Below are 18,962 nucleotides of genomic sequence, written 5' to 3' on the forward strand. Positions count from 1 at the left end.
ACCAAAACCTTGGCACTGTCTTTTCCATAACTGTTATGCAGTAAGTAATTTAATTTACATCTATTTTCCACTTGTTTGAAATTCTAATCTGTAAATTCTATTTTTTTTCTTTACATTTAAAAACTCTTCTTCTCCAGTTTTTGAGGAATATAATCCAAAGGCCAACACAGCCCTTCCTTGGAAAATGTTAGATGCACAGTGCTGCTGGGCAATCTGAAATTTGTAAGAGCAGAAGCTGTAGTGGAAGAGGAAGATACTTTGTATCAGAAAGCCTGTCTGAAAAAACTGTGTTGGGTTATAATAGTTGCCTTCACCTTTCAAAACAAACAAACAAAAGAACACTTTTACATTTTTGCAGAGCCTACAGCAATTTAATTTATAGGAACAACATTTTTGCTGCTCTTGGACTTTGAGCAGATTCCATTCCATATTCTAAGAAACCATATAAAAGCTCACCAGAACTGGTATCTCCCCTGTGTGAATCATACCTCTCTCCCGTCAAAAATAATTCTCTGCATGTGCATTAGCAGAGCATCTCAAGGACACCTTGACCATGTCAGAAACTGAAGCAGGCAGTTCAGTGAGCAGTTCAAGGAGGTTTGTTAGAAGAAAATCAGCCCTGTTTCCTACATCCTCCCCAGCGTGATGGTGAGATGACAAAGGCTTGAATGGCAGATCAAGTGTTTCACGCTCTCCGTTTAAAGCCAGTAGTTTGCCTTTCTTTCCTGGAAGTGCTTCTTCTTCAGAAATATTTGAGGTGTTTTTACATGCAGCTGGCGGCTCGCGTTATTCTCCACAGTGGCCACTAGAGAGAGCGAGTGGCCAAGGTAATGCTTTGTTTAAGTACTGCCAAATGTTTCTGAGTTGAAAAGAAGACAGCCACCCCCCGGAGCAGCCTATCGAGCATCATTAGATGGTCTGTCCATTTTTACATCTTTTTCTTAATGCAGAAGTGTGGCTTGGATCCTTCATCCTAAATAGCTAAATCTTCCTATTTCAGTGATGGAAGTTAAGCTATTGGTATCAATACATACTTTTGCCACTGTTGGAGCCATACATTTCAGTTGTTGCAATGCTCTTAGTACAGCCCATTGTTCCTGTGAGCAAAGCTCACAGGAGCTCTTAGCAGTCTTGCTGGAGAGATGTGAGGATTTTGCTAGTAGTCTGCATTTTTTTCCAAAATGTGGTGGAAGGAATGTCTATATTTCTTCCTGTGCTGAGGTAACATGCATAAGTTTTTTAAGATTTTGGTAGAAGTTGCATTTGCTTGTGTTATTACATATGTGATAAGCTATTTTTTTTCACACCAACACTGGACAAGGGTTAAAGGGGACTCTTTTCAGGAGGGCTGATATGTTTCAGAGGTGATGTTCTTGTTCTTACTGGCAGGCCCCTAACTGAGAAGCTGAAGAAATGGGGTGAGAAGTTTAAGGGAAACCATCACTCATTGAAATCTTAACCCACAATTTAATACCCAGCTGGGATTTCTTCTTATCACAGAAACCACATTTTACAAATTATTTACTCTAGCAAATAGCCAGGCAGGCATGCTAACAATGACTGTAGCATCACACAGGAGTGGGCTGTGAAACAAAGGAACTTGCCAGTGCCCGAGATCCTGTCTCAAAATTGTAATTGCTTAGGGAAAGTGATTCTCTACTTCATAAAATGTTATGTACTGCAAAGTGAGTGACTCATCAATATGGGGATATTACCACTAACTCTTAATGCAACTCTCCCCTCTAAAGGGCAGAAAAGCTGGGGCCTGATTCTGTTTCCATTAGAAATTATGAGAGTTTTGTAGGTGATTTCAATGAAGACTGAATCAGACCTTCGTTATTTTTATGGGCTAAATGTCCTATGCATTCAGTGCTTATGCCATTACAAAGACTTATGTTTGCAATAAGAGACATATTGCTTTGGATATAAATACAGCCACGAGTATCAAATACAAAAAAATATTTAAGTACAGAGAGCCAAATTTGTTCCTGTTGCCACTCCAAAAACTTAATAGAATTACAGCAGGGATAGCACAGGAGAACAATAGCAATAGCAGTGATCAGTAACAAAATAACCTTTTAATCACCCTAACCTAACCCCTTGCCCTTCACTCCCAAATTTACCAATAGCAAACAGGAGTGTTCAGCAAACCAGCCAATCCTGTTGCTGAGAAGGGAGTATGCTTCTATGTGTAATATGATGTGACAAGATAGAAGATTCCTTATGGATCTTGATGCACAGGGAACCCAAAAATTTGTTGTATATGTGTATATGTTTTAGAAGATTTTCCTGTCATATGTTTTGTGGTGTCCCACTTCATTCCTACAGACTCTGGCAGCTCTGTTTTCCCGCACAAATAACCCCTTAAAATCCTGTGGCTCTTATCATGAAAGTGAGAAATTTAAGTATGATGAAACATGATGATGAGGTTCACAGAGGGCCTCACCCTAAAGATGCTAAGTCCAGGGAGGGAAAGTCCCAAAGCTTATGTGAACTGCTGAACAGAAAGTCTCTTAGAGCCCATGTGCAGGAAAAGCAGGGCATGGACATATGGTAGAATCCATGTCAGCTGGATGGAGTTTGTGTGAGTCCCAGCAGAGAGTTGAGAGAACAGGGGGACTGAGCTTGCCTGGTGCTTGTCAGATTCTAGAGCACATCTCTCTCCAGTCCAACAGTGAACTGTTCTCAGATCTGTTGTCCTTAAACCTGAGCAGACTATGGATTTGAGAATCAGGTGTGTCTGTTCATCTACTTTAATTTTGAATGGACTTCACCATTGTCTGTGTGGAGGAATTGTATTTAAAGCAAATTGCCTATGTTTTTTTGCTGATCTCTAAAGAAAGTGTGCGTCAGGGATTTAAAGCTATATATGCAGAAAATGTAAATCCTCATATGGGTCATGACAGTTAAGGTGCAGAGGGCAGTTCTGAAATTTAAAAAACTCCAGTCTGTCTTATTTTGAGGGCTCAGTGGAGTTTGGGTATGGCATCAATTCAGTTAACTGCTTGTCTGCACTCCCTGGAGGAGAATGTTATGTCTCCATCCAGATACTGGCATATCCCTATTTTTATGCCAGCTATGCCAGAGTTACAAAGTTTTAGTCAAGCATGATGAGACATGACAGGGCACACTTTATTGAATAATAATGCCTGCCTAAGTGCATTTTCCATCTTCATTTAAATGCAATGCATTTGAAGTAAAGCAGCAATTCCAAAACACGGGTTTGTGTGTCTACAGCAATGGGTACCTCATTACTGTTTACATTATGCAAATGAAGGAACAAGAAGCAAAAATATTAATATGACAAAAATACCTAACTACTGTGGAAATTAGTCCCCAGCAGAAACCATGATCACTTTTTATTTGGATGGAATTTTTTTCTTAGTGTTTTCCCTTCCTACTGTATTTTTAAAGCATTTATATTACTTAAAATGGATCTTTATACACTAGAGGTCTTTAGGAACCGGCAGGAGACGAAAGCCCATAGCAGCCCTTCTGATGCTGACAGTTTAAACCTAAGAAGCTCTGACATTACTGGGAATCCTTTTGAAGTGCCTGCAGCTTGAGGAAAATCCATCTGTTCCAGAAAAGGAGACTTTTCAATTAAACAACACCTTCTTTTCGATCAAAGATAGATTTTTAAAGACTTTTAAATTGGCTTTACACTGTTGGTATTAAGCAAGGACTGGATTTCACCTCTAGCCTTTCAGGGCCGGAGAGCCGAGACCCACTTGGGCTTTATGCCAACTGGTTAGCAGACTGGAACCAGAGGGATAGGTTATTTCTTTTAATGGAGGAAAAGGAATTGGCAGCAGGAGTGAGCTTATTAAATTGTCTCGGTCTGCTTTTATTAATGCATTTGTGGAGTCAGCAGGTAGACTCACAACTGAGAGAATTTCACCAGCAAAGAGCCAGCAAAGAGCCTCTTTCAAGCGTGGGCTCTTGTGGTGACGCCAGGATTTTGGCCGAGTTCAATGCACCCTTCATCCTTCCAGGTACAGAGGCCATTTGATTTTCTGACCCCAGTTTTCATTCTGTCTTCCAATTCACCTCCGTTCATGTTTCACTGTGTTGCAAAACCATCAATGTCTCTAATGTAGGCAGTGGAGCCAAATCGTATCTTACACATCCACTGGCTATTAAGGCACTGATTGAAACAAGGCACTACACCCCTGAGCTACCTTTTTGATATTTCCATATCTGCCTTGAAGGAATCTATGTAAACATTATTGTAGAAGAAATTGAAACTGAGCTGCTTCTTCCTTGTATCTGAAGGACAGAAAGATTCTTCTGTTCATTTTCTCCCTGGTCTTTACCCCCTGTTTTGCTTATGCCCATTCCCCCCCTCCTTCTCTGCTGTTATACTTGATATTTTATTTCCCATCAAGCCTCTCACAGAGATGGTACCAGAAAACCTTTTCTTCAGCCTCTGTTCTGAAAGGCTGAGTTCATGCATCATATGCAGGCAGAAATGGAGGGAATAGGAGAAAGATGGGTTCCCCATGAGCTTAGGACACTGGAATTAATAAACATCTTTTTTCTTTGCTGCTGTCCCTCTCTGCAGTAGTTTGAGGGTATTTGGCTTGGGATGTGCTTTGCATTGTTTTGGTGGTGAGCTGTTGAACTGGTTGTAGTGAGATTAAGACGTGAGTGAGAGAGTGGCAGTGATTGAGTGATCCATTGAGCCTGGGCACGGACGTGGGTTACGCAGAAGGTCAGCTTGCTGTCCTCAGCCTCTGCTAGCAATGTCATATAGCAGGAGTTTCTGGGAAGATTAGGTTTTGTTTCTTCTGTTCTTTGGGCTTGGATTTGTATCTTAGTGTCTTCTCAGGGAGAGCTCATCCCACAAATGCTCTACACCTAAAGAATTACTCCTGAGCCAACATGGAAGGCTGTCTCCTGCCGTGTTTCCTGCTATGATCCAAGATGGTGCAAGTGACTCCTTAAGCATTTGGGATAGTTTTGTAGTCTTATGGATAGTTTTGTGAGCCTTATACCAGACATCAATATGGGGATCTTTCATTACCATATACCCACCATATTTTATCAATTATCCCTTATCTTTTTTGCCTTCCTTCCTACTGAATGGCTGTTTTCCTAGCCCTTGGCTATGAGCACCACACCCTCCCAAGCTTTGGTTCACACACAGGAGCAGGCAGAGAAGAAGGTCTCGGGGAAATTCTAGCAAGTCATCTGTCCAGAACTGAGTCAGGATATTCTTGATTTCAGAAAGACTTTTTCCCTCCTGTTAGGGGGAGATCAGGAATAAGTTTTACACCAGATCTCAGTTTGCACAGATGGAAGGATCTGGTAGCACTGATGTATGCCCAGAGCACATCAGCAGGACAGGACAGGACAGCAACAGGACAGGAACAGGACAGTCCACAGGAATTAAGTGCTCTTTCAGGAATTAAGAATATGCTGAATTATGAACATTATTCCTGGTTTCATCTTAGCTGTAGACCTTGGTAGGATGATTTGTCAATGCCCAGTTGCTGATATTTATTGCATCTGACTGCACTTCAATGAGCAGAGAACTTCCTGGTGTCCCCCTACCCCCACACATTTCTCCTCATCCCCTGCCTTGATGATCCCATGGGTTTGAAGCTCATCTGTGGAAGTAATTTTTTCTAGTGGGATGCTTGTCAGATCCTGTCAGCTACAAATTGCTCTACTGAAGGTGCAGAAATAGAAATCCTTACCTGTTACTTGTGGTGGTGGTTTTTTTCCCTTTCTGAATCTCAGGACAATAATCTGCAGCAATTCCCCCCACAATTCCCAGTGCAATTTAACATACTGGGTGTTTTCTAGGTCTTTTATCTGCACCATCAGCTGGCATCAGCTGATTTGGAAGGTGTGCTACTGTCTAGTGCATTGATAGCAATGGAATGTGCTCTTTAAAGTGGAAGACATCAGAGTGAAGTGAGGAGAAAGACACAGAAGCTTCATTATCATTGTAAGGGGGTTAATATTTTAAACAGGATTTCACTCTTTTTTTAATTTTTTTTTCTTTTTTGTGTATTTTCTGTGTCCCAAGTATATCTGGTCTAAGGATAAAGGAACAGAAAGAACTGTGATACCTACTTATTTAGTTTTCCTTGGCATGACTTTCAGCAGAGATATAACCTGATGCAGCATATGCATAAAGTCAGTTTGGTCAGCCTGCATGGGGACATGAGTGACACAAGGCCCCTGTGAGTAGAGGAGTTCACCAGAAATGTGTTTACTTATGGCCAATACACACAAATTCAAAGCCTACACTGAGGTTTTACAGCACTCCACGCAGTGTCTGACATACCAAATGCATGTGCTAGAAATCCCCAGCCTTTTGTTCTTGCACACAATCCTGGCAGGATAGCTGTCACTGCTGCTGGTGCTTGTCTGACACTTGTAGGTCCGTAGCTTTGGAAAAAAAAGTTACAATTATCCTTGACATAGCTATTTAAAAAAAGGCAAAAATGTGTTAAGTTAGAGTCACTCAAAAGTGCATATTTATTTTTGTAGGTTTTTATGATAAGTAAAAAATATAAATTTATTTAAAAACCATTCTAAACATTTTACTTGCAGGTACCTCTGTTGATCTTCCTCCAAACAGCCTTACTCTGGATCTGGCTTTGCTTCTCTCCAGTTCTCAGGTAACAGAGGCACATCTGATTCAGATTTTAAGGCCTGGAAACCCATTCACAGGTGAAAACTCATCCTTATTGACAAGGGACCAACTCCACCCCTTGTAGTGACTGTTGCTCACTTACTACTGCTGCTGTTATGTCCAAAGCTTTGTAAGCAGCTGTGAGACCTGAAAACTATCCAGATGTTTTGTCCCAGTGTTGGAACTCTGCCTGCAAAAGGAATCATATACATTGTCCCTAAACCTCTAAAGGTAAAGCCAGATGAGTTTGTCAACCAATGACCAGTTTATTGGGTTAGCAAATCATACTTGAAAATCAACCAGACTTCTCAGAAAGGCTCCTAGAGGAACAAATAATAAAGTTTCAATTTACTTTGGCAGCAATAGCTTTGTTGTTTTGGGGTAGAGGTTTTGAAGGTACTACTAGAAGTTATAAAGCCCAAACTAGCAGAGCCTGTTGTTCTTGTACAACAGTTACTGTGGGGAGCCTGGGTACAAAGAAGTCTTCTGGTCTGCTAAGAGAAAGACAGAGTTGTTTCTGTTTCACCTTGAGAAATAAGAAATCAGCCACATAAATAAAAGATGAGAAATTAGGCTTTTGATGGGCTCGTTTGCAGAAGTCAGGAGTGCAGATCAATGCATCTGTTAATCAAAGGACTGGACACCTCTCCATTGACGATAGGATGAGAAATTTGGAGCTGTTCCCCCTGGGAAGAGAAGGCTCTGCAGACACCTTATTATGTCCTTTCAATACTTAAAGGGGGGCTTATGAGAAAGATGGAGACAAATTTCTCAGTAGGCCCTGTTATGATAGGACAAGCGGTAGTGATTTTAAAAAGGGTAGATTTAGACTGGATATAAGGAAGAAAGTTTTTATGATGAGGCTAGTGAAACACTGAAGCAGGTTGTCAAGGCAGGTCATAGATGCCCCAATCCTGGAAACATTCAAACAAGTACCAGAATGTTTACAGCAGAGTCAATAGAAATCTGAAGAGCTAGGCTCTTTAAAATTCACTGCACTCTAGCTAAATTGCACTCTAACACACAGATCACCTGCAAACCTGAAAAATTTGAAAGAGTATGAAGAGGAAAGTCTAAGCTCTCAAATCCTGTGTTACTTGGTACAGGTGACCACATCACTTGGTGCAGTGTATTTCTGCTGTTCCTGCAGGAAGTGTTGCAGCTGCCACTTACTGGAGCTGGGGATCAGCTCTGCATCTCCTTGATAGGCTGAGTCTGAAGATTTCTTTCTAATAGATCTTTCAGTTCTCCCCTCAGCCAAGCCAGCTGAGGTAAAATGTTCCAGACCTCCAGCACATCTGCCCTTCACTTTTTTTTGCATCCATAAAACCATATCAGAAGATACCTTGGAGTATTGCCCTGAAATTGTGAGATCAGCTAGAGAGAAGTTAATGGTGGAGGTGGAGCCTGGGAATTTTCATGCACACAACTTTGTCACTGTTTTCAGATGCATGTTGACAGAGGATAACCCTACTGTAGCGAACCCAAACTCTGAAAACAGGGATAAACCTGCTTTATGTGTATGGAGGATGCACTAAGCCCAGGCTACACTTCAACTCACTTGGAAATTGGGATTCCTCATTCCAGGCACCTGACTCCAGAACATAACAGTTTTCACCTGTTCCTTGGAGGAATCAATATCCCTGTACTGGCTGTGGAAGTTGGCCAGAGAACTTTGTCTTCCTGAACATGGAGCTGGTCTTTGCAGAGGCTCCAGCACATCCCCTCCCTCCCCTTTTTCTGGAAACAGTGTAGGTAGATAGACTGCCAGGTAGACAGACTGCAAGCTAAGCAGAGATTTATAGGGCAAAACCAGCTCCATTCCACCTCCCCCTTGTGGAAACCTACTGGCAGTCTGTGCAAATTGTAGGAGAGGAAGAATTCTCTTGTGAATTTGCACATAGTGATGGTGTGTTGCATCCCTCTCCCAATTTCCAAGTGAGTTGAAGTGTAGTCTGGGCTTAGTGCATCCTCCATACACATAAAGCAGGTTTATAGTAAAGTGACAGTGGCAGGAATAATGGCAGCAAGGCTCATGGCGAGTGAAACTGTTACAAATGTTCAGCCATACATAATGAAGGAGAAAAGCGAATCCTTAGCAGTCTTGGAATAGCTGAGGAGCCATCAGAACCCTTAGCTGCAGAGTATGAAGTACAGGAAAGATGAAGATACAGCTCTTGCTGTATTTTCTTAGTTTGCTTTGCTTCAGCTAACCATGTGGGCTGTGTGCTGGGAGAGTTATTTCTCTTGGATGAAATTCACCCTGAATAAATGGGAGGAGGGAGGGGTTTTTTTTGAGAAATGAGAGCTAAGGATGAGGAGGAAGGATTTGCTCTCCCCACCACAGTCAACCTGAGGGGCTGACCTAGGGCTTAGTCCTAGAGGGATTATTTGCACAAGTGGAAGCACCTGCAGAGGGTTGGACCACAGATTTCTGGGAAGATGGTCTGTTCCCCTTGATTTCTTATTATAAGCTTGTGCTTGTGGAGAAGGTGAAAATGTTTCCCTGCCCATAACTTGATCTACAAACTGTATATCCTCACCAATGCACATCAGATGGGTCAAATGTCCAAGGCCCACATATGAACTTTAGACTCCTTTTGACTTTATCTGTTCTACTCAGGTAAATATTGAAAGACTAAGAACAGTGAAACACAATACTCCTAAAAGCACTAGTAATGGATGGAAATAATGCGTGTGTATAAAATATTTTTAGAAGGCACAGTGTTGTGGCTTTTATTCTTTCCCTTGTTGTATAATGGTGTTTGTGGTTACTTATTCAGCCACTACTACAGTTTTTGCTTTGGGAATATAATCACCTACTAAGGCAATTTATTGCCTTGTATATTTCTCTGCCAAGAACATTATCCCTTAAATAGAGGTTTTGTAATAATAACCTCTAATTTCCACAACTTCATTGTTAATTTCCACAATTTCTACTTCACAAGTATTAAAACTTCAAGTTCTCCACAATACCCTAGATTGTTGCAGCTTAATGACAGTAAATCCAGTATTTTCTTCCTGGTGATTTTAGTCCTTTAAAAGGCATAAGTCCTTGTTTCCTTGCTCAGTGCTTGAGATGCATTGCTGGGAACACTGGAGCCCGCTGTGGAGTCAGAACTGCACACATGTTAGCACCCTGGGACCTAATCCTTCCCACAACAGCCAGTCACTGGGGTGTCTGTGAGGTCCTTAAATGTTTCATGGCAGAACAGGAGCAAGACAGCTCAGCAAGTGTTTATGTAAGGACCAGAGGGCTGGAGCAACCTCGGCAGTATTGGTCCACTGGATAATGTCACACCTCCCATACTACTTGGGTAAATGGACAGAAACAGCTGCCCATTTACATTCTGACATGGGCAGAATGTGGGACTAACAAGCTTACTTTTTTCTGCTTAATTATCTTATTTACTTTCACAGATGCCATTTGGCAGCCTCATTCTCTCCTGAGCTGGCCTTGTTTTAGTTGGAGGGTTTCTGACCTTTCTGTATGGTGCAGAGCTTACAAAGCATTTGGAGATCTCTGTGAAAGGCACTTTATGATACAAACCAGGGTTTTCTAAGATGTGGTGTGCACAAAGTCATTCGTGCAGAGTAGCAGCTGCCATTACTGAATTTGTTACTTGCCACCACTGACGGTCGTGGTATGCAGCAACCCCTGAAAAGAACTCCCTAAAAAGGACAAAAAATCCCACATCAGAGTATTTTTGTGAGCCATTGATGTTTTCTTGGGTAGGAGTTTAGGTAGATACTGTAAAAAGATGAAAACCACAGTGGAATAATTTGCTTTTTATTGCATCTCTTCAGGATCTGCGTTCTTTGCAACTGCTCAAAAAACTTGATCTTCTCCCAGTTTTATAGATTGGTTATAACAGTCAAAGTTCTGTCTTTCTTTCAAAGCAGCACAATCTACTTGTTCAGGGAAACTGCATGGATAGAGATGAAGTTAGTTCAGCTCATTTTTCTCCAGTAAGATTATAATTTGTTTCTCCACGCCATGACTTATTAATCTTTCTAAAAAATATTCCTTCTACTGTTCAAAAGGAAAAATAAAATGGAGCCAAAATATGCTGGATCAGAGCAAAATTAATTGGAAATAATTTTCTTTTAAATAAGTTGCATATGTGTTTCCCTGTTTAGTATTCACAATGTACAGCATAGACGCTTTCAGAAATGAACTCATTTTAAAAAGAGATAGATTTACACACACCACAATGAAAGCAGTCACTGGCAGCATTGTATACCGTATCAAATCAGTGACTGTTGGTACATATTTGAAGTTAATTTGACACTGAAGTAAACAAATCAAAGTGTGTTTATAGAATAATTAGACCATATTCCCAGTATTGTGGCTACAAAATTTTGTCACTGCTATTGAAGTACTCTGTGGTTTTATTTGGTTTGTTTACAGAATTCCTTAGCAACACAAAGAAAACTGTCAGAATTACCTAAGTATAATTGTCATGGTAAAACCTGTCTTTGCATAATAGTCACAGACCAGCTATTTAAATCATAACCAGTGAGTTTTAAAGACTTTGAAGAAAAATTGCAAATATTTATTTTACCCAACTGAAAAGAATAAAAAAAATCCAAAACCAGAAATAGGCTCAAACGTTTTGCTAATACTCTATGTATTTTTCTCCAACATAGAAACATAATACCTTTATATAAATAGCATATTACCACAAACATTTTTTTCATCTGGTGTTTTCCAGTCATATTATTGTGTGGTTTTGCATCCCTTAAGGATCACGTGACTGGAAAGACAGATGAAACTGATAACATTATAAAGTTTTGTTTACATGCAATCTCTTCCTGCAAATGTGCATCTAACTGTGCTTGAAGAAATGGTAGAGAGTCTAGACTACCCCAAAGTGAGAATACATGTTTTTTAGGTTTCTAAGTCAGGCAAAGAGACCATCTGTTATTTTCATTCTTCACTTTTATGGTTCATGTTATCATTTGTCACTTTTGCCACATCTCTTGAGTACAAGGCAGCTGCTATTGGTTAATTTGGGCTTATTCCTGCCAAATGTATGGGTTAGTTTGGTTCAGCTTTGAGGTGCTTAGCTCTTCTCAGAAGTAGTTCTCAGAACTATAACATTACTTCTTCTGCTTGCCCAATAAAATAACAGTGCATGCAAATCTGAATCTGAAAGAAGGTGTTCCTTACATGTATGGAAGGAGAAGCTGCTAAGAGAAACAGAAGTAACAAAAAAGAGGTAGAAGAGTAAATAATTAGAGGTGATGTCTGATCCTATTTGAAACCAATGGGAAGTTTGTCACTCACTTCAGTGGACTCACACCCCACCACAGAGTCTGCTCTGCGAATAGCTGCTTACCTTTACTGTGTCCCTTTGATCAGGGTGTGTTTCTCCCCTTTACTTTAGTGAAAGTATTCTCACAGTAAATATGTACTGATGAGAATTCCCCTAAAATGACACAATTCTCTGGTAAATTACTTCAGACTCACATTCTTGAGCGCCTCAAGTAAAAAAAAATGTTCAGATATTGTTTTGTGGTCACAAGAAGTTTTATTTGGAACACGAATTTACTACCCTTGAATTTTTTCTCCTTCTGTGACTGCCTTCTGCAGATCTGGGATCCCTATGTCCTGAGAGTCTATTTTGTTCAACACTGGCCTTTCCACTCCAGAAAATGATGTACCTGGCTGTTTGCTCAGGTTGCAGGGCTTCATATGTTGATAGTTCATGGTGCAATCTGGTGTCACAGTGGGACTGGACTTTCTGCAAGTAGCCAAAATAATTTCCATTCCTTCCATATTATCCTTCTCACAATGGGGCTGAACCCCAGGAAGCAACCTAGTGCACAGCAGTGGATGTAATGCCACTGTTTATACAATACAGGTCAGATTCTTGTTTACCCCAGAGCTCTTTCCCAGTTGTAGCCAGGTGAGGATCCAGGTATCCAGGTGGCAGGTTTTGTCTTAGACTTTCTCCCATCTGGATTCCTAGTAATGTGGCATCTGGAGCATAGCTTTGCTTCACTTCCTCTTGCTAGGAGTTTTGGAAAGCAGACACCAGTTAGTCTTCCTCTAGAGATCAGGGTTACAGAGTAATAAAGACAGTAATTAACAAATGACTTTAGCGTATTCTAACGCTTCCTCTTTTTGGAGAAGACATGCTATAAAACCAGAACTGGAATCTCCTGTGTTGTTTACTTTGTTTATCAAGATTATATTAAAAAATCAATATCTAATTTTTCTATTATACTTTAGCACTGCATCTTCTTAGCCCTTCAGAATCATATTCTATTGATTCTACCTTTAATGACTTTGAAATTTTCAGTGATTTGTTTGTGGAGAATACAGTGCCTGATATAGATTTCCCCATGTTAGTTTAAACGCTGGTAGTATACTTGGTGAATTAATGAAATAAAAATAGCTTTGTCAATAAGCAAAAGTGAAGCCACTTCCAACGTTTGTTCTGTAACCATTGCTTTCTGCAACTGCTGCCTACACAAAATTAGTTGGTGGGATTAAAGAATATATTCCTCTTTTATCCCATGTTTGAGTACTTGATCACAGAGGCATAGTTTAATCCAAACATCAATAGCATCTCATCAATTCAGTCAGATGCAGCTGTCAAAGTGGACTTTTGGTTTGTTTAGAGCTTTGAGATTTATCCTTTTTTAAGGTCATAGAATATTTTCTTTGATTTTTGATGCTGAAATCTTTCTTAATCTTCTGAACTTGAGAAACATCTGTTAACATTTAATGGGGTGACTTTTGTCTTAGATTTGGAGTTTGTGTTGCAAATCTCTGGTTTTGAAAAACAGGGGAAAAGTACAAGCATATATTCCTTAGCAGTTATAAGCCTGCTTGGTCAGCAAGCGATTAAACTAGTTAAAATGGAGCAGCAGGCAGTGCAGTTACTTTTAAGCAGTGTTTCAGTGGAGTGTGATTTAAAATTTGTTTTGTTTCACATTGGCATTTGCCATTTCCCTTTACCATGGTACTTAGCTGAGGATCTGAGTAGCAGATTTGTGAGAGCTTTTAAATAATGAGACAGTGATGTAACCAAGTGATACAGAAGCAGAAAGAAATTTAACCTGCATTCTTAAGCTTTGGAGATTTGGAGCACTTGGGAAGAATGTAGTAGCTAATATGTTTGGAGATAAATGGCATCTAAAAATACATGCCCCTAAAAACATACAGACAGCTGTCATGTCTAGTGCCTGAATATATTAGTCATTATCCTCATTAACAGATGCAAAATCATCCTTGTTTTCATAATGCAAGCATTTCATATCAGGTAATTTGTAGTAATTTTTTATGGGGCTGAATCCTTCAACTCCCATGTGAGTTGGTGTTTTGAAGTAAGATTCAACTGAGAATTGGAAGATCAGGTCCAGACATCTTTCCTGTGCCTTCTTGCACTTTCTTACCTACTCCATAATAAGATCATCTTTGCCAGGAATCTAGCACATGTATTTTTTAAATTCAAAGCATAATATTGCCCCATCAGCTTTTTCTGTAGGTGGTAGCCATGCATGTTTAATAAGTTTGATGTGAAGTCTTGTCTGCTGTCTTCTTCACTTCCATTTCAACAGCAGTATTACCTGGATGAAAAACATAGGATGTGGCTTTCTGAATATAAATGCTCTTTTCTCTTTCTCAGCTCATAGAGAAGAACGTGTTGTTCTATAATTGCAGAGACAGCACTGGCACAACTTGTAAACCTCTGCAAAGTACTGCAGAGCTGCCATTCATAAGTACCAAGAGCTAAGTACAGCATGAAAACAGGAGGGCTTGCCAAGTTTCTTGCCACTTCCTCCTACTTCTGACAAGGTTTTCAATTAGCAGCTTGTAGGGGCCCAGCCTGTGGTCCTATTTTCATGCAGTATGCATAACTTAATTCCCCAGAAGAGGCTGGAACTGCAGAGGAAAGGAAAATACACATAGATTTGTAATGTTATATATTGGAAGAAAACCATTTACTAACAGTGTGATTCTGGGAAGAGGAAAGAAAGAAGGGCACCGGGAAGAGGAAGAAATTACTAGCGTGGGTCTTCAAAGCGATGAAATCTCCCTCAATCTATTCTGTTAAAAAGCATAGGTGCCCAACACGTTTTCTCGCTGCAGCCTTGTGTAGTCCCTACCCAGCTCCTACACAACTCCCTACTCCTTGTGTAGTTCCTCATGTAAGGTTAAGCTTAAACAGCAGCACAGAAGAAGATAGTTGCACACCCCAAATGAAGCCCCGTGTCTGCCTAAGCACCCCACAGAGCAGATATGTTAAATTAACATTGCTTTGTTACACTTGGCAATGTTTCTGAGTGTCTCCATTCAATACCATCACTGCAAATGGAGGAATCCTCACCTATTGGGACAAATAATGAATTGGTGTGAGTCTTCATACAGTTCTGCCTCCAGAACTGTACCTGGGTCTCATGACAGGGGAGCCAGGTAAAAGCAATTGTGTGAGTACAAATACACTCCTTGAAAATTGGTGCAAAAAACTGGGGCTGCTGCACTTCTGTTTGGGGCTCTTGCAACTCAGCTTATTGTGATTCAGTGATTCAGATTTTGCTTTTAGCAATGATGTGTCTGTGCATGGAGTAAGCTATGGCAACACACCAGCAACGTGGTGAAAGCACAGGTAATATTAGGGAGGACCCCTAAGGACAGCAGAATTCTTATGGCCAGGCAGGGAGGAAAAAAGCCCTCCTGAGTCCCTGTGGTCACAAGAATATCTTAAAACAGATGTCTATCTGTGAGCTCTCATAAAAACAGAATGAGGGAGTGTGGCCATGGCAGGCTGTCCTTTGGGAGCTGCTACTCAGCATGACTGGAGTAGATTGTTTCTTCAAAGCCCAGGGTGGAACCACAGGTGGGTTCCTCTGTGTTACGCCAGGATGATCCTGGTCCTTTGCTAGCCAGTGTACATGGAAGTACAAAGGCTTGTGGAAGACACATTTACCTTTCCCTTCTTGTCTCTTTTCCTCTGCTAAGAGCTTCAGTGGGAAGAGATAAGCTGATTTATGGCAAGTGTATACACAGCTGCAGTGGAAGCCTTGAAGCAATACTGGAATAACACAGCTATAGTGCTGAAAGTGCCAAGAAAGGTATAAACTGTGTGGAGAAGGAACTTACATCTGTGACATGTAGGTGTGGCTGCTGTTGTGAAAATTGTCTTAATCCCCAGTGGTGCTGCAACTATAGCTAAGCCTTCACCTATTGCACTGGCATGAGACCCACTAGACAACTTCATTTGAGCTAACCATCTGCAACCTGATTCACTCAAAGATGGCAGGGAGTATGGACTAGGTGGCCTCTAAAGGTCTCCTCCAGCTCAAGACATTCCATTCTGCACATTCAATTAGAGAAAAAAAAAAAATAAAAGAAGAAAAATCAGCCCTGAAGGATATGAATAGGATTTCTATTTACTGATTTTTAGAAGCCAACCATATCTGGTTTCCATGTATCCTGTATAAAGGAGAGGGAGAATAAATCCTCCATAAGGCAATTCAGAGCATCTGTCCTTGTCTCCTGCCTGAAGCTGGGCTCTGGAGGAGAATGCTTGACACAGAGAGCTCAGTGAGATGCTCAGCTGGTGTCCTTGGGTACGGCAATGGGGCTTAGGCTCTCTGTGTCCTAGGGACACAGGACCACCTTGCTTACAGAGGGTAGGTTTTGGAGAGGTGCTGCTACAGGGAACAGTACGGCTTAGCATGACCTTTGTGAGTGCTTCCCCTGTAGTACTCCAGTAAAAGGAAGAGATGTGAATTTAATACATAAAAGGAAAAGTATCACATTTTCCCCAAATTCTTCAGGAAATTAGTCTCATATACAACCCCAGAATTTGGCTGCCTTACAGAGACAGAGTGTCATTTGCATGCCATTACCAGGCTGTAAAAGTCTCATGGTGACTGCCTACTATACATTTGCAATCTTTAGGGATCCTATAAAGGTCATCCCTGAGGTCAGGTTTGTTTAGTCTGTTCCATAATGGTGTAAAGTGGACTTGAATGTGTACTCTGCTCAAATAATACACAATCTGATTGATACTTAAACATCAGTAAGTGTTGTATATATGTTGCACTTTCTAATGTTCCAGGCAGAGGCAAACCATGTATTTGCTAACAAATTGTTTTTACAAACAACCTGATGTGGCTTTGAAAAGTGAGTCAAAATAGGGAATGAAACATACCCTCAAAATTATAATAAGAAAAACCTTCAATTTTTTCTTTACTTGAGAAAAGTTGTGGCTTTTTTTTTTTTTAACATCTTCTCTGAGCCTTCCCTGTATTAGGAATTCTTCCTCCTGTTTACTTTTAATTCACTCACCATCCATTCACTGATTGCCTTGCAATTCAAAAGCCAGGTTCTTTATGTTGCATTGTTCAAAGATGACTTAATTAAAAATAGATCACATCTTCTCTTTTGTGCCTAATAAGCATTGTGTTGATTGGCTTCATAGAGGCCTGGATGATATTTCAACCCTTTACATATCTTTCAAAAGGAATAATAAAAAGAAAGGGAGGGAAGAAAACCAATGTGAAATCTTTTTCATCTTTAATATGTCACGATTTAGTAGGCAAGAATTATTACTCAATGTAGGCTTTGGAGAATAAAGAAGGAGTAGAGAAAAGCTGATATATGAGTGACTTTGCTCTATCTCTTAATTTTTAAAATACTGTGAAAGTATTATCTGTTATGAAGACTAGGCTCACCCAGTTTTTCTAGTGTTTCTCTTTCAACAAGACTTTCATGATGAAAATATAAATAAAAAGTGACATAAAATGATACAGCTCAGCATAAGACTGGTTGAGGCAAAATGTTCTTATTGCCATTTTCATGGCTACACTATAAAGTTATAACCAATTAGTTATTAAGTTTTTTCTGGTTTTAATCCTTTGTCATGCACACGGGCTCAGAGAGGTATTTCCTTGTATACTTTGTTAATTTATGGTGCACTAATACGTCTGTGATGCTATATTCTACTTGATTCTTTCTTGCATTAAGAAGTTTAATAATTATGCTCTATTTAGTGAAGAAGTTGTAATAAAGAACAAATACAAGAGCATGACCCTTCACAAGTAATTTTTGCTCTGGGTTAAACCTAGTCAGCATCCACCAACACTTCTGGCTTTTTTTTTTTTAACCAGTTGTAATATAAAATTATCTGTGCTGCCGTCCAGCAAAGCTGCCTGCTGTGCTTCTGGAAGGAGGTGTACCAAGAGCAAAGCTTCCTCTGCTGAGAGCAGGATCACCAGCACTGCCCGTGGGAGCCAGCTGAGCATCTCCCTTTGTTATGCAAATAGGAGCCCAGTGCTTTGCTCTTCATCGCTGCACCTGGCCCGTCCCAGTTGGCCAGAGTCCACCCTACAGGGCAAAAAAACCCTCAGGACGAGCAGCCTTGTTTCTGGAAGAAGGTTTCACGTCCTGTCCTTGTTGTGGAGGTTTGTGCTTTTGACCCAGGCTCGCTGTGGGGCTGCACTGTTGTGGGACTGTACTCGACAATGCAACTGCTTTGTAAAGGTAGCTTAGTTGCCTCTGAGCTCTGGGTCGTCCTGCAGTGCAGACACATTCCCTGGGAGAGGCTCTAATGGATCAGAGGTGAGCAGAATCATGGTCAATGGCCTGCTTTGAGGAAATCTAAGATAACACAGCAATTTTGTCCTGTTGCATCCTCTTGCTGATCTCTTCACCACCTAAAATCTTTGTCATCTAGAGGCAGAGCCCCTTTTTACCAGCCCTAACTAGTTTAGCTCTGGTTAGCTCCACCCCTGATTTTTGCCCTTCTGTCTGTTTCTGGATGCAGCCCTTTGTAACTTTTATTCTTCTTAAGATCTGGTTCAGGAAGGTTTGATTTGACTGAGCTGGCAAATTCTGACTTTTCAGTAACTTTCAAAGCATTCCTGCAGAGAGTGATGACATGGGGAGTCTCCTTGCCAAAATGTAATCATGCAGAAAATGCAAAATTGAGATCACCATATAGATTATCTTATAATGTGGTCACATGAGAGCACATGGTGTAGAAGCCAGAAACTGAAGAGTCAGTGCAACAAACTCTAGATTGTTGTAATTTGATTCACGTAAGGGAATTGTGTTAGCTTTTTGGCTGTGGTCTTCATGTTCTGTTTGGAAATGTATGATGTCATTGTACCAAGCAAATCACAGCAAAAGGCTGCTTGTATTTATGTTGGCTGAAGGTTTAACCAAGTGTACATGGCAAGCTTAATTTATTGCTACTATAACTTTGTTTAGCCACTGAAGGGCTTTATTTATGCTGGTAAATTCAAATAGTGGCTAACAGTGACCACACAGCTAAAGAAATGGCAAGAGTCA

General features: G+C 40.5%; 1 long non-coding RNA gene across 2 annotated transcripts in view; it reads left to right on the forward strand.

Moving 5' to 3' along the window:
* The window catches only part of LOC139589027 (uncharacterized), a 324,400-nt gene that overhangs the window by 16,986 nt on the left and 288,452 nt on the right, over positions 1-18,962 (forward strand). Inside the window, exon 2 of one of the 2 annotated variants that reach the window (XR_011678906.1) lies at positions 6,568-6,635. The exons of the other annotated variant lie outside the window; for it this stretch is intronic. This is a non-coding gene — a long non-coding RNA (uncharacterized lncRNA). The remainder of the gene's footprint in view (positions 1-6,567; positions 6,636-18,962) is intronic. 2 annotated transcript variants of the gene reach the window in all.

This window comes from Agelaius tricolor, unplaced genomic scaffold, assembly GCF_023055355.1.
Source record: "Agelaius tricolor isolate 1412-34295 unplaced genomic scaffold, bAgeTri1.0.p SCAF_1, whole genome shotgun sequence".
Lineage (NCBI taxonomy): Eukaryota > Metazoa > Chordata > Aves > Passeriformes > Icteridae > Agelaius > Agelaius tricolor.